Source organism: Hemibagrus wyckioides, unplaced genomic scaffold (assembly GCF_019097595.1).
Source record: "Hemibagrus wyckioides isolate EC202008001 unplaced genomic scaffold, SWU_Hwy_1.0 Contig4, whole genome shotgun sequence".
Classification (NCBI taxonomy): domain Eukaryota; kingdom Metazoa; phylum Chordata; class Actinopteri; order Siluriformes; family Bagridae; genus Hemibagrus; species Hemibagrus wyckioides.
In genome coordinates, this window is record NW_026690802.1 from 268,863 (window position 1) to 288,633 (window position 19,771).

Sequence of the window (19,771 nt, forward strand, 5' to 3'; positions counted from 1 at the left end):
CAGAGATACAAACATTCGCACACACTCCGAGGCAGACAGCGCAGTTACCTATTGTGGTAGAACATGCACATTATAGTGTAGAATGGTTACTTAATCTAGCGTACAGGAGGAAGAGAAGGTTCGGAATATGGATAGGCGTTCCTCTTAGAAAGAGGGTAGAGGTCATTACAGTCAAGTTAGGAGAAGATGTATTGTGGACCAATGTTCCTAGATGAATGATGGAGCTGCTGAGATCCTTGCCGTTCCAATCATCGGGCGGGGGCTAAGTGATGTGCTAGTAACCTCTCCTTAGCCCCCCAATGGCCCCTCTACGTGGCGCAAAGTCACATGGGCAGAAGAACAACAGGGGACATCATGAAAGGATGTGGGATGTGTTATGTTGGCGTGTCGTATTATATTGTGTTTTAAGTCACTAATGTTTATGCATGCAACACTATTATCATTTACGTGTGTTTTGAAATACTACTGATGAAAAAGCGTAATCAGCTTCTTATATGAATCTATCCGTATGCCGAGTGTCAAATGTGCCAGGATCACTGGAGAAGTCTTATAATGACTACTGAATGATTGAATGTTACTCATTTATGCATCTTAATGACAACTGCTGATTTATGGTTAAAGGGAATAATGATTCAGGCTTATTGGTCGTGTGGGAACGAGTGGTAGACATTACTGAATGTGTTATAAACATAGAGTTAGTTCATACTTAATGTTTGCACACCTGAAGCTCTCTGCAGGTACAGTGGCTGGGTAGGTAAGGTGATGAGATCTCGAGAGTGACTGAGGACAGAGTGACTGAGGTTCCAATCTGGCTCATGGTACAGATCCCAATAATGCCCTACTGAAGAATCAAGAGAAGACAGACCAGCAACACAAAAGCCGCACCAGAGTCAGAGGTGTTGGGCAACGGGAAAGCTGCTACCCAAAAAAAACAGGGGGCAGTCGGTGACCAGAGAAGAAGGCCAGTTAGCCAAAGACGGGTAAGGTCTCACTGGGTGGGACAACCTAAGGCAGGCACGGTCGTGCTGCTGGTCACCGGGCGTGAAACGGAAACAACGGAGATTGCGTGTAACCAGGGGAATACCTGGTGAGTAGGGTTGGGATCCAGGTAGGTATGAAATTGACTGGCAAATGTGAGAGAACGGGTGAGGTGGGCGATAGCAAGACTGAGAAGAACTACATGCAGTGGTACCTGCACAGAGCTTGGAGTACTTATTACATTCCTTAACGAGTATATAATTCAAATGCAATTGTTTACTAGCACCATGATAGTAGTGAAACACTGAAAACGAATCATACGAGTATATAATCCTTGTGCTGATTTATGTACGTATATAAGGCATGTATGCATAGCGTCTGAACAAGTTGAGTGTGTTGTGACTTGAGTCACAAAAGGGGGGAATGTGGGAGATAATTTTGTAAATGAGGATATATGTATGCGGTGTGTGATTGATGTAGTGTGAAATAATCGGGGGACAGCAGGAGTGAGTTCTCAGGTAAGGTTTATTCGTTAGGTCGTTTGAGCTTAAGAACAATATAAGGTTTAACACGGCATGTTGGCCTGTCACGGGCCTTGCACACAGGCTGCAAGGGCTTTGAAGAACAAATAGTTGTATGAATGATGTCAGTCTGGCAGGCCTTCTCTGCGGTACCAGGCTTTCCAAACTTGGACCAATCAATAGCAGAGATGCACCCTAGATTATTATGGTCAATCTTCGATCCACTGGTACCTGGAGCGGCAGTGATCTCATCATGAAGTAAACGCAGCGCGTGCTGGATGGCAATGGTGGTACCAGGCGAAATATCTAGAGTACATACGTAGAAGACAGTGGATAAATCAGAAAAGCCGTGAAGTGTAGAGTGTAATAAAAGAAAGGGTGTTGGCCCCTGAAGGACTGAGAACTTACCCATGCTGTCTCCTGAAGAAGAATGAGGTGTTGGCAAGAGTGAGGCCGAAGACAATCCCACTGGTGGGGGCGGAAACACCCAATTTTTAATATAATGATGTAGGGAAGTTTTAATTATAATGGTATTTGAAAAGTTGTAAATTCAAAGATAATGGTGTAAAAAAGAGTCTAAAAGGTCTAAAAAAGAAAGATGGGTGGGATTGTCTAGGCAAAGAACCAGTGACGTGTTGCATTGGGAAGATAAGGGAAATGTATATAAAGGCTGTAGTTGGAGTTCCCCGAAGAGAGGTTGTTGGGACGTTCATGCGTGAGCATCTCAATTCTTGTGTCAGCGCTGATTACAAAATAAAATCTCTTATCTGCATTCATCTAGTCTGTTTGATTGGCTTATTTAGTTTTGAGGCCTTACTAACTATGAGTCTCACTTAGACTGAGCTGTCGGGTCAGTGTGGAGCTGGAGTCAGATTTTAGTAGTGAGTACAGTAGAATTTTTATTCCACAGTAGCTACAACCTGTATTCTCTAATAAGTTAAAGTCATAAAGTTTCTTCCTCATGTCATCTCAAAGGTTTCCTCCATGTAACTGTTTCCTTTCGGTTACTCATGATTGATTTAAATCAACAATTGCAAAGTATTTCATTAAATTAAAGTTTCTGACTCTGTTCACGTTCATTACATTAAAGTATCTATAATTATGTTATGAACCTGTTTACCCAAATACGTAGCTAAAAAAATTTAACAACCATGAAACCAGGACAACAGAGAAAGTAGTTTCACCAAGAAAAGATAACATGGGACATGCCAAAGAAATGAACAAGTGGGCCAGAAATAAAACCAGACCAAAAAACACATTTCCTCTTGAATCCGTTCATTTATCAGCATCTACATACTATATTCTGATTGTACACATGGATATATCGCCAACATACTGCATAATCTATTGAAAGACATACTGCAAAGAAATATACATTTTTAAGTGCTTATATATTTTTTTCACATTTTGTACTGTTACAACCTGGACCTGAAATGAACTTAACTGGGATTACACAGTATATCATGATTATATATATAATACTGTATATTAAATCATGTTTGTTGACTTATTTTGCCACCTATTGGGATAATAGAGATAAGATTGTGTTTTTCCCCCTGAATGTTTTCATTCAATTACTTTCAGAAATGATCATGATTTATAACAAAATTAATTTTTGTGGGCCATATTAGCCAATATCAAGCTATGAACATGGACTTCGAGCAGTGACAGACTGTAAAATTACATCCAAATTCTAACAGCAACATACTGTTTTTCCAAACAGTACGATACAGTAACATACTTGTAAAATCTTAAGCAGGTTACCATAGAATTTAACAGTAATATACAGTATTTTCTTTTTGTGGTATAGACCAGTCAAACACATGCACTGTAAAAAGTAATTGTTGAATCTACTCAAGAAAAACTTGTAAATTTAACTGACTTTAGAAAATTTGTTGATTTAAATTGATTAGACTGTGTAGTGTGAACTAAACTTAAGAGTACTTAAGAGTATTTATTTATTTATTTATAGGTTCTGGGTCTTTTTCCCCTTTGCGCTATAAAATAACCTGGAAACCAGTAAGATTTAAGCTTATTGCCAATCAGCTGCTGCTACATCACAATCCACCATATTTGTATGAACAGAGCTTGATATATTTACTGGCCTTTGGTTAAGTTTCAGCATAGGACGAAACAATTACTATTACAATTATTATTACTATCACAATTAGAATTACTCTTCTAATTTCTTAAACACGCTTTTGTCTCATGCATGCGCAATGTGATAGAACACAGGTGTTTGGAGAAGACATTGACGAAGAAGAACTCAAAGAACAGCACGTTTTAGGGATGTAGTAGAATGACTAGGTATGCTCACAATGATCTGTTTATAAACATCAGTGTCTCTTACAACTTAAATACAATTTTATTTGCTAGTTGTGTGGAAAGAGGAAAAGACATAAAAAGGCACACTGAAGTAGTTTTATGTCAAATGCGACCAGTGCTACGTTGCAAAAATCGACTTTTACTGAACACTTGTTTTATTACATTTCTAAGCTATTTTAATCGGTTGTAAGTTCATGGTTTATCATTAATGATATGTAAAAACCTGTGCGGCCTTTATGAACATTCTTTCTAGAACGTTTGATCCGCACGTGTGGTTCACATGGAAATGAACAACATGATGCCTGAATTAAGATAGCTTAATTAACAAGCATGTACCATATTTTGTGTTTTTATTTAGTGTATGCTTATTTTGGGGACTTAAATTCATGCAGTGGAAGTGTAGGTTTTGCTTGTTTTCGTGTGAAAAGTGGGCTCAGCTGTTGAAACACTACAGAATAAAACATGGAAGCTACACTAGAAGTACTCCAATTCCATGTCTCTACACAGATTGTCTGTGCTCATTCAAATCATTTAATGCAATAAGTGTACACTTAACAAAACATCATTCACATCAGGCACATGGTAGCCTATCCAGTCCATGTGATAACATCCCTTTGATATTTCACTGCCCACTTTGCAGTTTTGAGGCGCCCTGCACAGAGTCTATTTTTTTTCTCATTTGCGGCAGCATCTCAAAAATCATAGAACTGTGCAGTTTCCCTACAACAATTGCAATTTTGAGAGCAATATCTACTCTACATTTAATTCCCATAAATGTAGAGAGCATGGAGCATTTGATCAGAGGCAGTTAAAATCTGACGTTCTCTTGTATGTTTCTACACACAGTGTAGATAATGTGCAACAAGAATAGCCCTTGAGCGCTGATCCTGTAGATGAACTTTTGGAGATAAATGATATAGAGATTGAAAACTTTGATGAATTGCGTCCTCAGTTGGAGCCTCACTCTTTCTCAAATTATAGCCTCACTCTCTCAAAATGCAGGTGATTTTGCATGTTTCTGATTTGGCTGCACAGGAAATAATTCAACATATAAATCAAATTTTACTTCTTTCATCTTGACAATGACCAAAGATGGTGAGCCTCTTTCCACAATAAGCAGAGGAGCATCATCTTTTCAGAGTGAATTTCTGATTGCCATGCCAGTTGAATACAAGCTTGATTCAGAGTCAGTCTCTTATGTGCCAGTTCTGCAAATGTTGCAGAAAATGCTAAACTGGGCTGACATTCTATATAGGGTTCTTTGCAATGATCGATTAGTTAATGAATTTAAGACTTACAGAGATGGCACTCAAGATTCAAGATTCAAGAAGCTTTATTGTCATTTCAACCACATATAGCTGACGCAGTACATAGTGAAATGAAATAACGTTTCACCAGGACCTGGCGCTACAGAAACATACAACATAAAGATCAAACACAAAAAAAACACAGAGCTAGGACAGAAGTTTGTCTTAGCCACATAAAGTGCACAGTGTGCAGCTAGGTGCAAACAGATCGAAGACAAGACAGTGCAAAAATAATAAATACAAACAAAAGGCAACACAAAAACACAGGACACTTAGTGCCGAAAAGAAAGAAAAGAACATGTGTAATGGAATATAAGTGAAATAAAATAAGATAAAAAGAAATGATGTAAAAAATATTGTGCAAAAAAAAATTCAACAGCAGCAGTTGAGGTAGTGCAAATAGAAATAAACATAAGTATAACTATAGCAGCGTATGACAGGTAGTGGTAGTGCCACAAGTAATGAACAATTTAAATTATGTGTGTGTGTATGTGTGTGTGTGAGTGTATCCATCCAGGTGAGAGAGAGAGAGAGAGAGAGTGTGTGTGTGTGTGTATGTGTGTGAGACAGACAGAGAGTTTTGTACAGTTCAGTCTTGAGTGTGTGTGTGTGTTTATGTGTGTGTGTGAGAGAGAGTTGTTCTACAGTTCAGTCCTGGGTGTTGAGGAGGCTGATGGCTTGAGGAAAGAAACTGTTCAACAGTCTGGTTGTGAGGGCCCGAATGCTCCGGTACCTCTTTCCAGATGGCAGGAGGGTGAAGAGTGTGTGTGAGGGGTGTGTGGGGTCAGCCACAATGCTGTTAGCTTTGCAGATGCAGCGTGTGGTGTAAATGTCCGTGATAGAGGGGAGAGAGATTCCGATGATCTTCTCAGCTGTCCTTACTATCCGCTGAAGGGTCTTGTGATCCGAGACGGTGCAGTTCCCAAACCAGGCAGTGATGCAGCTGCTCAGGACGCTCTCGATGGTCCCTCTGTAGAACACAGTCAGGATGAGGGGAGGGAGATGGGCTTAACTCAGCCTCCTCAGGAAGTAGAGGCGCTGCTGGGCTTTCTTGGTGATGGAGCTGGTGTTGAGTGACCAGGTGAAGTTCTCTGCCAGATGAACACCAAGGAATTTGGTGCTCTTGACGATCTCCACCGAGGATCCATCGATGAACAGCGAAGAATGGTCACTCTGTGCTCTCCTGAAGTCAACCACCATCTCTTTAGTCTTGTCAACGTTCAGGGAGAGGTTATTGGCTCTGCACCAGGCTGTTAGATGTTGCACCTCCTCTCTGTAAGCTGACTCATTGCTCTTACTGATGAGACCCACCACAGTTGTGTCATCGGCGAACTTGACAGTGTGGTTGGATCTGTGCATTGCTGCACAGTCGTGAGTCAGCAGAGTGAACAGCAGTGGACTGAGCACACAGCCCTGAGGAGCTCCAGTGCTCAGTGTGGTGGTGCTGGAGATGCTGTTCCTGATCCGGACAGACTGAGGTCTCCCAGTCAGGAAATCCAGGATCCAGTTGCAGAGAGAGGTGTTCAGGCCCAGCAGGCTCAGCTTCTCAATCAGCCACTGAGGGATGATTGTGTTGAATGCTGAACTGAAATTTATGAACAGCATTCGAACGTAGGAGTCTTTACAGTCCAGGTGTGTGAGGGCAAGATGGAGGGTTGTGGTGATGGTGTCATCCGTGGAGCGGTTAGGACGATACGCAAACTGCAAGGGGTCCAGTGAGGGTGGTAGCTGTGACTTGATGTGCCTCAGGACGAGCCTCTCGAAGCATTTCATCACAATTGGTGTGAGTGCGACGGGATGATAGTCATTGAGGCAGGAAACCGTAGACTTCTTAGGCACAGGGACGATGGTCGTTGTCTTGAGGCACATTGGGATGATGGAGCTGCTCAGCAAGATGTTGAAGATGTCAGTGAAGACATATGCCAGCTGCTCCTCACACTCCCTCAGCACTCTGCCAGGAATGTTGTCTGGTCCAGCAGACTTCCGTGGGTTAACTCTGCATAGAGTTCACTTCACATCAGCTGTGGTGAGACAGAGCACCTGGTCGTTTGGAGGAGGGATGGTCTTCCTCGCTGTTGTGTTGTTCTGTGCCTCAAACCGAACGTAGAAGTCGTTCAGCGCATCTGGAAGGGAGTCGTCACTGTCACAGGCAGGTGGTGATGTTCTGTAGTTGGTGATCGCCTGGATGCCCTGCCACATGTGCCGGGAGTCTCCGCTGTTCTGGAAGTGGCCATGGATTCTCTCAGTATCAAGAAAATGACTTTTTCAACACTGAGACCTTCAGGATTGTCCTAGGTCTTCATTTTGATGAATTTGAGCTTGCCAATCCCCTTGGCACTTCTCAAAAGAAACATAAAATATTTGCTCTCTATTGGGTTCTAGCCAACCTTTCCTCAAAAGATCTTTCATCACTTCAGTCAATTCAGCTAGCATTTTTATGCAGAGCTAGTGCAATTTAACATCATGGTTACAAAGACATCTTGCACCCACTTGTTAGGGACCTTGAAACTCTTGAAAAGCATGGTGTATATATTGAACAGTTAGGAGACTGTTTGAAAGGAAGTTTGCTTTTTGTTTCATCTGATAATCTAGGTGCACATTCTTTTGCAGGACTACAGGAGAGTTTCAGTGTTGAGCACCCATGTCGGTTCTGCTTTGAAAAGAGGAGTGAAATCCAGGAGAAGGAGGTCTGGTCGGGAACACGGTGTGAAAGGTGGCTGTGTGTTAAGTGAAAGGTTGGAACATTTTCACACAGTTGGTGGTTTTCCACCTGACATAATGCACAACCTTATGGAGGGTGTCATCCCTATTGAAATGTCCTTGTGCATTAATGATTTGGTATCAAGGAAATTAATATCTCTTGAATCCCTGACTCAAGCTATCAAGCAGTTACCTTACAAATTCTCAGACAAAGTTTATCAGCCTCAGATCATCCCAGGCACATTTGCCTCATAAGGTACCACTGGGGGTAATGCCCATGAGAATTGGGCATTTATTAGACTTCTGCCCCTCATGGTGGCCCTTGATATCCTGTCCTCACAGCATCATCTGTGAGCAATGATGGAATCAAGTATAATCCAGATATGGTTGTATCTGTTGGTACTTTTCCAGGCCTGTCTGATTTCAGACAGTTTTTTCAAAATTCTTGTCATCAACAGTGCTGTTCTGTTTGTGTGTAAAGATCTGACATGTTGGTACATTCAGCACCTGCGTTCTTTTGAACTTTGCTGTCATGTGCTATCACTGACAATCACCAAACTCTCAGAACTCTTATAAACTTCGGGGAAGGACCTGTGTTACACTCAAACATTATATCATATGCTGAATGAATGATAATTCAGGCTTAAAGAGACTTGAAATTATTGAAAAATTATTTACTCTCATGAGCACTTACTTGGAAGACAAAAAGGCTTATTTTTGAAATGATTTCTGATTGCTGATGTCTGACTATTATGTAAGAAGATAGCAAGCATTGCTTCTCAAACTTCAGGAGGACACAAAAGCATCATATAATTTCATTCAACTTCAAGTGTTTGAATAGTATCAATGGGTTTATTAAGAAACAAACTGAAATGTAATTCATTTTCTTTAAATGGTCATATCCTGCATGCACTCCTGAGAGAGCAGCAGTTAAATGCTATTCTATGTGAAGGGTTGATCCAGTGAAATGGATTATATATTGAAGTTGATTTCTCAACAAACCAATTTATTTGCCTTAAATGCTTGGACTGTATGGCAGATGTCACATTAAATTATTAATTATTTTGTGTACTTTTTAAAGTACATTTAAACAAGGATGAGTGAAACTTTTCAAATCATTTTTTTCAAAGGATGGGTTTAGAATTATGCAATTGGACAACTGTTTTTCTGTTGAAGCTATTACTTTAATTTAAGAAAACCAACCCAATTCTTTAACCTTTGTAGAGAGAATAAATATGGAGACAAGGACTGTACTCTGAGTTATAGTTTGTGTAAATGACATCAGAAAAATCATACTTCCTGCGAAACCACAGACAGTTGACTCCCTGATGGAGCAACTTGAAGAAAAGCTTCAGTATGAAGATCCAGAATTCAGCAATTCCCTTGTGAATCTTACCTACATTGCTGACTTGCCAGATAAGCCCACCCAACCCCTAACACAGCTGACACTGAAGTCCTGTCTGTGGCTTCTGATGATCATTCATCTCATAGTCTATGGACTGCATGGCCAGAATATTTTGAGATCCCTACTTTTCCTGTTGACGTTGAATACAGATTACATCAGGGAAATCTACAATACATGCGAGATAAAACATATCTACAAGTGTCAGGAGAGCTCATCTAAGGGGCGGAATAGGTGGTATGATAGCCTCAGATGGAAAATGGGTAACTACCACTCAAAACTGCATCAAGCTGGATGTTTGGAGATATCCATAAATGGTTGGAAAAGAAGGGGACAGCAGCCTCAGAGAAACATCACAAGTCCCAAGAGGTTTGAAATCAACTTTCTACCGAACTTCCCTGATGGTGAAGATGAAGCCAGCATGGAGTCTAAAAGGAAGGAGATGGTGGAAGACATGAAGAAACGTCATGTTAATTCTGCACTAGCCCAGAACATGAATTCTACATTTGCCTTGTGTAGAAAGGAACTGATAGAGAAGGAACCTGCAGTGAAGAATACAGTGGAAAGGTGGCCAGCCCTTTTCACACAGAGTCAGGTGAATAAATATTCTTGGTTTTATGGATCATTAAAGAAATAGTTCACCCCAAAATTAAAACTGTCATTTACTCAGATAGTTTCAAACCTGTATAAATGTTTTAGTTCTGCTGAACACAAAAGAACGTATTTGTAAGAATTTCAGTAACCAAACAGATCTCATCCCCCATTTACTTCCATAGTATTTATTTTTCCTATTATGGTAGTAAATGGGGGATGAGATCTGTTTGGTTACTGACAGCCGTTCTCTATGGATTACCATTCCTTCTTGGAGAGGACCCCACCGATTTTTACAAGACCTGTTTTGTAAGTAGTTTCGGCAGGCAAACTGCTCTTTAAACAGTTTTGAGATCTAAACAGTACGGAAACTGAAACACAGAAGGGGTAGAGCAGGGGTAGGTCCTAGAGAGCCGCAATCCTGCAGAGTTCAGCTCCAACCCTAATCAAACACATCTGAACAAGCTAATCAAGGTTTTCAGGATTACTAAGGCTACAGGCAAGCAAATCTTTTTTTCAGGGTTGGAGCTGAAATCTGCAGGACTGCTCTCTAGGACCGAACTTGCCTACACCTGGGGTAGAGAAAAGAAAGTAAAGATAAATTAAGAAAAAAAGACAGTAAGAAGACATTTTTATAATACATAAAGAAAAGAAAGAAAACAATAGTAAGAAGGACAATAAACAGGAGGTTGGAAATTTAGACAGGTAGGAAGAATAAAGGACAGATGCAACAGAGATGAAGTCAGTAAAAGAGGTAAGAAAGTACAGTAAAATAAATATAAAATACAGAAAGGAGATTAGATTGAAAGAAAGAAAATTTTTTTAAAATTCAGTCAATTCTCCTCCATAATTATGTATTTTGATAACTTTTCAAATATCAAATTGTGAGTTTTAGAATAGGTTTTAATTTATATAGCTGGCCTTCCGTTTGATTTATTGTCTTTTCATGCAGTGGTTTGAATGTCTGTATTCGTTCCTGCATCCACTGCTGTGTCCTGATTGAAAAGGCCTGTACATTTAGACATATTGTAGTGTTATTAATTTTGTTTCACATTTTACTGTGAGTATATGCTCTTAAAAGATGTTTTGTGTCTTACTTTGACCTTATTTTTGCTATATGCCCTGTTTTTAGGACTGTGATGACAATGAAGAAATGTCCGAAATTGCAATTGGAATTTTGACTGGTGATTCCCGAGCACTCTGCAACTGCAACACTACCCTACTCCCTGCATCTTGATGCCAAAACAACAGCTATCATTTTGGAAGGTACCATGGTTGTGGATGATGTGGAAAATCTTCCACAAGCAATGTGTCTGCTCTTTGGACTGATTTATGATCTAAACTTAGAGTATCCTGCAGCTCTGAAGAGCACATTTGATTTCATACAGAGAGTGATTTTGTCTCTTGGCCACAAGTCACTCAAACCTAAAATCCAATCACTAAAAAATCGCCTGATGCAGTAATAGTAAAATCATTGCTATGATGTGATTTTTTCCCCCATGGTAAACCATTCCTGAGTTGAGCTAGCACTTATGATGGGGCGGCGGGAGGAAATGTACAGTACATCATCTTTTTTGGAGAACAGGACATGTTTAGGCTTACATCCTGCTTCGTGTTAAGGTGTAAATTAAGTAGCCATCTAGAACACCATAAGTGCGCAAGATCCTATCTGGTTCTGTGCGGGGAAACTTGCTCGTCACGTGACAGCCTCATAGACTTCGGCTCTGCAGTCAGTACCGTCTTCGGGTCTGATTCGTTCGTTCGTTCATCACGTGACCACTTTTGGCTCAGTATCTGACAGTCAATATTACTAATGTAATGTTGAATGATATTTAGGAATGATCATAAAATTATCAAAACTTCCGCGGATTTCTGCAGGACTTGAAGAGCTGGACACTGGGTGAGATCGCCTGTGCTGCGGGTCTGTCAGTGTGTGTGTGTGTGTGTGTCTATATAGTGCCCTTTGCACTTACCCATTTGTTTTGGGTTTTCTGTTTGTTAATGTATTAGTTATCACAGTATGCATTTTGGGCTGCTATTTTATTTTATTTTATTTTTAAATGGACGGGTTTTAAGCTGTAGCTTGGCTGGAAATCTTAGGTCCAATCCGGAAATCACTGGTTACTATGGTTACCGCGTCCTGCGATGTTCACTGGTGTCCTCAACCGTTTAATAGCAAAGTAAAATAGAAATTAGGCTAGAGTATTTCACACCTCACAAGGAATAGTCAATTTTATTACAGTCTGCCTTGAAAATGCATGTGTAAGGATGTCTGCCACCAAATCGATTTCTTCTCCTCTGTCAGTCATTGTGAGTTAAAATAATTTTATTTAGTTTGTGTGGTTCTCTGCCTCTGACTACTCCAGTTGTCCAATCAAAGGACGGGAAATTGCTGACGTAATCGTATGCCTGCTAGATGGCGCCAATGACGCCAACTCGAAATCTGATTGGTTAATGTAACAATTTTAATTGCCACTTATAATAAGCTACGGGCGCCTGCGCTATTCATTCTGAAGGCCTTAAGACAGATTTCTTTCACTCTGACAACACATGATGTCAGACACTGGCTGAAATATGATTAGATAAACATTCTTATCATTACTGGAAGCAGCTCAACCAAGAGCAAAGCTAGGAAATGTAGAGAATAGACTATTGGGAATAATTTAATACACACGCATGGAAAAATATATTAAAATGCAAATCACTGATTCAGATCACTGCTGTTTAGGCCAGCAGAGAAGGCCTTGCTGGCACTGATGGCCCACCACTGGTTTAGATACTTTAGAAACTATTTTGGATTGGAATATTCCAGATGTAGATGCAGACACCACTGATTACTTTTTAACATTTTATTTCTGTACTGCTTATCTGATCTATTCTCAGGTCAAAGTGAGCCTGTGCCTATCTCAGGCATCATCGGGCATCAAGGCAGGATACACCCTGGACAGAGTGCCAATTCATCGCAGGGTGCACACACACACTCATTTACACACTACAGAACTCCAATCAGCCTAGAAGCATGTCTTTGGGAGGAAACTGTAGCACCTGCAGGAAACCCACCAAGCAACGTGCAAACTCTACACACACACACACACACACACAGTGAGCAGGAGAAAGACTTGAACCCAGGACACATGGAGATGGACGCGTGGAGGTGTGAGGTGAACGTGCTAACCACTGAGCTGCCTGATTGTAAACATATAATGTGTAATTAATTTAAAACTTGTTTAATTTTTATATTATGGCTTAACAATTGTATAATTATCATTAGAATAATTACATTTGTTTAATTATATTGTTGCTATTATCTGTATATTACAAATAGTTCCTGCTTTGGGTTTGCTTAAAATATATATAGGTCCTTTAACTACAGTTGAATGTAAATCCTGGATTTATCTGTAAGAATCAACAATCTGTCAGCAACATTGGTGACACTGTCATGTGATGCTGTGGGTGGAGCTTCATAAAATGAACATATTAGAGTACAGAAAGAATATTTCTATTCAGCTAAGACCATTCATGGTATAAAAAAAGCTAATAATCTAAGGTGCACAAAATCACAGAAAATAATGAACTGCTGAAGTGCGTCTGATGTAAAGTTTTGTTATTTATTTTATACGGTGTTTATTTTAAATCCTAAACTTTTACACATGCACCCACCAACTGGCCTGCACTTCACCTAGCATTATCCTGTCATCATGCATTATCAGTGTCATGAGATTTTATAAACACTACAGTTGACTAGAACTGGATCATTCATTACTGCATTGGTTTGTTTTTGTATTCAGTGTGAGAACATTTGAAGAAAAGACTAAGAATCATTTCATAAAAGTATGTTGGTTTAAAATATTATGTTGAGATTCATAATCAAGCATCTAAGTAAATTTATCTAAAGGCAGTTGTGTGTGTTTAATCCCCTGATAGGACAGAAAGTATATCATGTGAATATAAAGCATTTCTCAGTGGCCAATTTAGTTTAGTTGTTGAGTTTTACAACCGTGTTCAACATCTGTTTCCTTTTAGTTTTCCCTTATTATTTATTTTTTCTGCTTTGTATTAAGTAATGTAAAGAAAATATAAAAAAACAAAGATACAGTGACAAACCCAGCAGTATTTAAGAGAGAAATGGATGACACCCCAAACTGTAAATACAATTTAAATATAAGGTCTAATAAAAATTAAAAATCCAATATATGTGTGGCTGTATGACCTTTTTGCAGGGCTTTATTTATTAGTGTGTTAAGGTTTTTCTCTTCAGTGAACACAAGATGGCGCAGTCACTTATCTTATTGTGGGTCTAGATCTAGAGCACCACACAACCTGCTCACATTCTCTGAGATGATGGAAGCTACTTTTCACAGTAAAACCTTTGTGACATAGAGTATACTTGTTCTTCTATCATACATACTGCTGATATAATATCCTAACCCCTGCCCTGGTTACTCTTAGTGCCTAAGATCATTTCAGAGATATCATTCTGATTAAACAACACAACAAACAAACTTTATTTATACAACAAAACTTTATTTCCTGCTATCAGTATGTGTTTACTTAAATGTGTTCTGGACAGGTTCCCCATATGCGGCTGAATGTAAAGCCAGGATGTTTCAGTAAGAATCAACAATCTGACAACAACATTGGTGACACTGTCATGTGATGCTGTGGGGTGGAGCAATTTTGAAGCTTTATGGTGTTAACATATTAGATTACAGAAAGATCTCCAGTATTTTCACTCAGCTAAGACCAGTCATCATGTTCACTGTTATATTCATGTATCTGTGGCTTTCACTAGGTGAGTTAACATTGACTTTTTGTTATTGCAGAAATATTAACTATATTATATTAAATATTAGTCTGTGTGGTGATGCAGTGTGAAAATGCAGAGTGTGGGTCTGACTTAAGTATTTCCTGTTGATTATTTAAAGATTAAAAATGTTATATTTTCTTCTCTATGACAGGTGACTCCATGGCAGATTCAATAAAGCCACTTTTCCCTCATAAACCTGTAGATGAAGGTCATGATGTTACTCTGTCCTGCACATACAAATTCAGTACTGTTACAGGAAACAACCACCTGCAGTGGTACAGGCAATATCCAAAATCTAATCCTGAGTTCCTTCTTTATATTATTCAAAGTGGAACTTATAATTCTGATCCTCCCCCAAGAATGTTTGTTAAAGTTGATGATAAACAAGTGGATCTGATCATCTCCTCTGCTGCTGTATCAGACTCTGCTCTATACTACTGTGCTCTGAGGCCCACAGTAACAGGAAATCCAGCTGCACTGTACAAAAACTTTCACACAGTTTTATTATACTGAAAGTAGTTCTGCTGATGATTTTGAGTAATTTACCTGCTATTTCTGAGGAATTCTGTTTCTCTTGTAATTTATACAAAATACATAAATATATTGTAGTTTGACAAATGTTGGATTATTAAAAGACAGCTAATTGGGTTTTTTTCCAATAAAGCTTCACTATATGCTAATCCGTGATCTATAGCCTTTCTTGGGAAAACTGGGAATGAGGGAGGATGTGAGAAATGTGAGAAAATCAGAAAAGACAGAGGAAGCCCATGGGGATACAGTCAGCCATTGTACAGACAGTAACCTGAGCTCAATCTCGAACTGAGGACCATGGAACTGTGAGGCAGCAATACTACCTGATGTCTTGTTCTGACAGCTCAACAGTCCCTGAAAAGTAGAAATTAGGTGAATATCTGTCATTCATTAATGGCATGATATATTTACTACACATGTTTTACAATATAAACTTTAAGAGAGGTTTTATCTTGTTTTGGTATTCAGTGATCTTAGGCATTTCTTTAGATACAGAGACTATGATCACTGCTGACTCACAACACAAAATACAACTTGAATAACATCTTGTTGATTTCAGAAAGACCCACAGTGATGACAGTTCTGTTTTGCATCACATAGGATCTCATCTGGGCCAGAAAATCCCAGAAGTGTCTCGATTTCCTGTAAATACAGGGAAATATTGAGAGCATCTTGTGCATTTATACCGCTGTTTAATATGAAAAGTGCATGCTGTCTCAGAGTACAAAACACTACAGCAGATAGTGAAAACCACTGAAAACATCATCAGGGTTTCTCTTACTTCAATCAAGGATCCTTACCAGAAAGTGTACATTTATAAAGCCACCAGTTTTGAGAACATCACCTCCACTCTTCTACCAGACTCTCCTCCCCTGCCATTAGAACATCTAGACAGAACATCTGGAAAACTCTGTAACAGCTTCTTTCTCACGACAGAACTAATATAAATATATCTAATGAGCTTGATACATCCTCTGTGTGTATAGTATATACACTGTTACTCTGAAATGTTCATATAAGTGAAGCAGAGATAACATTCTGCTTTATTGGTACAAACAATATCCTATAATTATATATCCTGTAATTTTTTTCCATTCATACATTTATTTATTCTTTCATGTGTTTATTATACCTGTGTGTATAAATGTATGTTACTTTAACAAATGTGAACTAAGATCCAGAACAAAATGTGAGCACTCCAGACCATAATTCCATTGTATAGTTACAAGAAGTTAAAATGGATGAATAAGGAAAGTGTTAGTCAAATTTGCTTTCTTTTTATTGATCATAATGAAATTCATCAAGATTGAGTGAAAATGAAATGAAAATGGAAATTGTGTATTAACATTTGTATTTTCAGTTAAATGGATGTACAATGTCTGCCAAATTTTAAATGGATCAGCAAAAATCCATTCACAGTTGCATTTCCCAGGTCTTAAGTGTTACGACCCTGACCTGTGGAAACAGCACTTACTCTTCCCTGCACCACTGTCCATTCACAAACCTGTGCTCCACCTCAGTCCTGCCTCCACATATGGCTTTCATGGAGGAGGTGAGAGGAAGAAACCCTTTCTCTACAAAAAAAATGGCAGCATCTTAACAAATTCAGGAACAATATTTTTTTGGACTGATGGTTAATCATTATTCATAGTTTCATGTTTGGTGAAGGTCAAACAGAGTTTATCACAACAAACACCTCATACCAAGTGTCATGTTGGTGGAGGGGTGAGGATTCGGTTGTTTTGCAGCCACAGGCTCTAGAAAACTTTTAATCATTTGGACATTGATGATCTCCCCTTTATATTAGAATATTCTTGAGACAAATGTAAGACTGTCCATGAGCTTATGTTGTGCTGAAACTGGGTCATATTAAAGGACAATAATCACAAGCACACCAGCAAATTTGTCTCTTTAAGGATGCTGAATCTGAGGACTTGTTTTTGTCTAGGTTAATGTCAGAAATACAGATAAAAAAGAAAAAGACGGGTTATTCTTGTGTTCTGATATGCTGAAATGCTGTAATGATTCCAAATGAAACTGGACCTGGACACAACAGAACCATGTGGAGTGTTAAAGTAGCCATGAACATTAAACCTGAACAAAGCTTCAGCACAGATACATGGTGTGTGGAGTGCAGTCCGACTGAAACACTTGAATTACTGCAGAATCTTGAGCTTAATACAAGATGCTTATGTATTTGTGCACATGCTCTCAAACACCATCTTGTTAGGGGTTTTATATTGTTATAATTTTATGGGGAATTTTTTAAAATCCTATCAATCACTACAGTACCTCTGGTGTTTTGTTTAGACTTTAAGGGTGTACTATAAATCTGCTGAAGAATTTAATTTCACAATAAGAATTGTTTGTAATTGCAACAATATATTTTGTAGATTAGAAAAGGTTTAAGTTCCTAGAAGTAGGAAATACAGGAACTAAATATATGAATCTTTTGCTCATTAAATTCTTTTAGAACATGTGTGTGTATTTTACATAATGTGGCAAATCCTGCACTCTGATTGGTTAAAACAGAGGGAAGCTACAGTTGAGGCTTTGTACACAAGAAATGCTTAGATGCTTCACTGAAGACAGAGTAGAAGGAAACTTGACATTTACAATAACATAAAAAGGAAACTTTCAGAAGAACAGAGGAAATTAAAACATGATGGTTTTCTGTATGTTTCTGTTTTTTACCATGTTCATAGGTAAGCTTATATTTTATATATCCCCATATATCATGTTTAAATGTTTTTTAACTAGTAAAGAAATGTTTCCATGTGTGAGTGTTTTAGATTGTAAGCATGTACTGTATGTATACTGTATAATATAAAATGATAATATTCTGAAATAAATGTCCTCTTCAGGTGAGAGCACACAGGACAGCATTACTCCAACATCTTCTGCTGTCTATGGTAAAGAGGAGCAAGCAGTTACACTCTCCTGTGATTACAAATACACTGTTTCTATGAACAATCTACAGTGGTATGGACAATATTCCAATGCAGCACCAGAATTCCTCGTTCTGTTGACGGAATCGGGAGGGAATCAGACAGGTGATACTCCTCATCCTCATTTGTCTGCTAAAGTTCATAAGAGTCTGAAGCGTGTGGATTTGGAGATCTCGCCTGCTTCAGTATCAGACTCTGCACTGTACTACTGCGTCTTGCAGCCCACAGTGACAGGAAAGTCAACTTCACTGTCCAAAAACCTGCAGAGACCTCAAACATGAAAGTGTTAAAGAATCACAATAAGAAGAAAAGACTGGAAGCTATGCATAACATCAGCATTCTGATTATTGATCCAATAGAAATGTATGTATATAACCATATATGAATACTTTATTTGAATTGAATAGACAAAACATTCTAAGTGAATCCAAATACAGATAGAAAAGTTAGGTATGTGTTTGAAGAAGCCACATGTTCACTCCCTCTGCAGTATTAAGTGCAGTTCTCATAAACAATAGTGGCAGGTTTGATGGTTTATTTACTTAATGACAGTGTAAAGATCACATGCTGGAATTTGATTATGTTCTAGGAATAAAAATGTGGATATTGTACAACTCTTTTGACAAGCAGCTGATTTGATTTATTTTTATTTTATTTTATGTTTGTTTGTTTGTTTCTCAGCATGAGATTTAATGTGTTCATCATGTGTGTCTTTGCAGGATCTTTAATATATTTTTTTATATTACAGGAATATAAAAAGGGAAATTACAGGATACCTGAAAGTATGTATAACTAAGAATAAGAATTGTGGAAAATAAAAACACAGTCTCCATCACACAATCAGGAAATAAATAAGCTCCACTGAAATTGTGCCCCATAATCAATTCTTGAGGTAGATGAGCTACAACAGCTAAAGACCACATCGGGTTTCATTCCTGTTCACCAAGAACAGAAATCTAAGACTACAGTAACAACCATGTAAATGACATAAATCATACTAAAATATTTTTTAAAATCCATAGCAACCACATGGGACTCCATTACAGCTTCCTAGTGTCACCCTATCGAACAGATGAGACCTTGTAACAGTTACCAAACCATACCCCACCAGCCACCTGAGTTTCATTAGCAACCAGCTAATTCAATTTTATTACCAACTGGAATCATTTTTAAACTTACTGCAAATATCACAGAAACTACTTGAAGCCTCATAATATTCACCAAGCTATACTGGAGCAACAGTACAGTTTCCAGCAAAGAAGCTACAATCCTGTAAACTTGACCTATACTGAAACCTCCACCTGACACTAAAGCAAGCTTGTTCTACAAGAATTGATTTTGATCTTCATGTCCACCGAGGTTAATGATATATTTGGCCCAATGGCAAGAGCTGCTTACTTGGTTCACACTTAGCGTCTCGATTCCAAAAATGTTCAAATCCCACAGGAGCCCTCGCTTTATTGTTAACTTGACTTTGTGTAACTGAGTTCCTTTTACTCGGACCCCAGTCCATATGAACAGGAAGGTCATACAGTTACAGAGTACAGTGAACCTCCATTGGCGCACAGCAAGCTCAACAGGGACGACCTGGCTCGTTGGTCTAGGGGTATGATTCTCGCTTCGGGTGCGAGAGGTCCCGGGTTCAAATCCCGGATGAGCCC

At 38.8% G+C, this 19,771-nt stretch overlaps 1 non-coding gene across 1 annotated transcript; it reads left to right on the forward strand.

Moving 5' to 3' along the window:
• Positions 1-19,699: 19,699 nt before the first annotated feature.
• On the forward strand, positions 19,700-19,771 carry trnap-cgg (transfer RNA proline (anticodon CGG)). The gene has a single exon. It is a non-coding gene; the product is annotated as a tRNA-Pro (tRNA).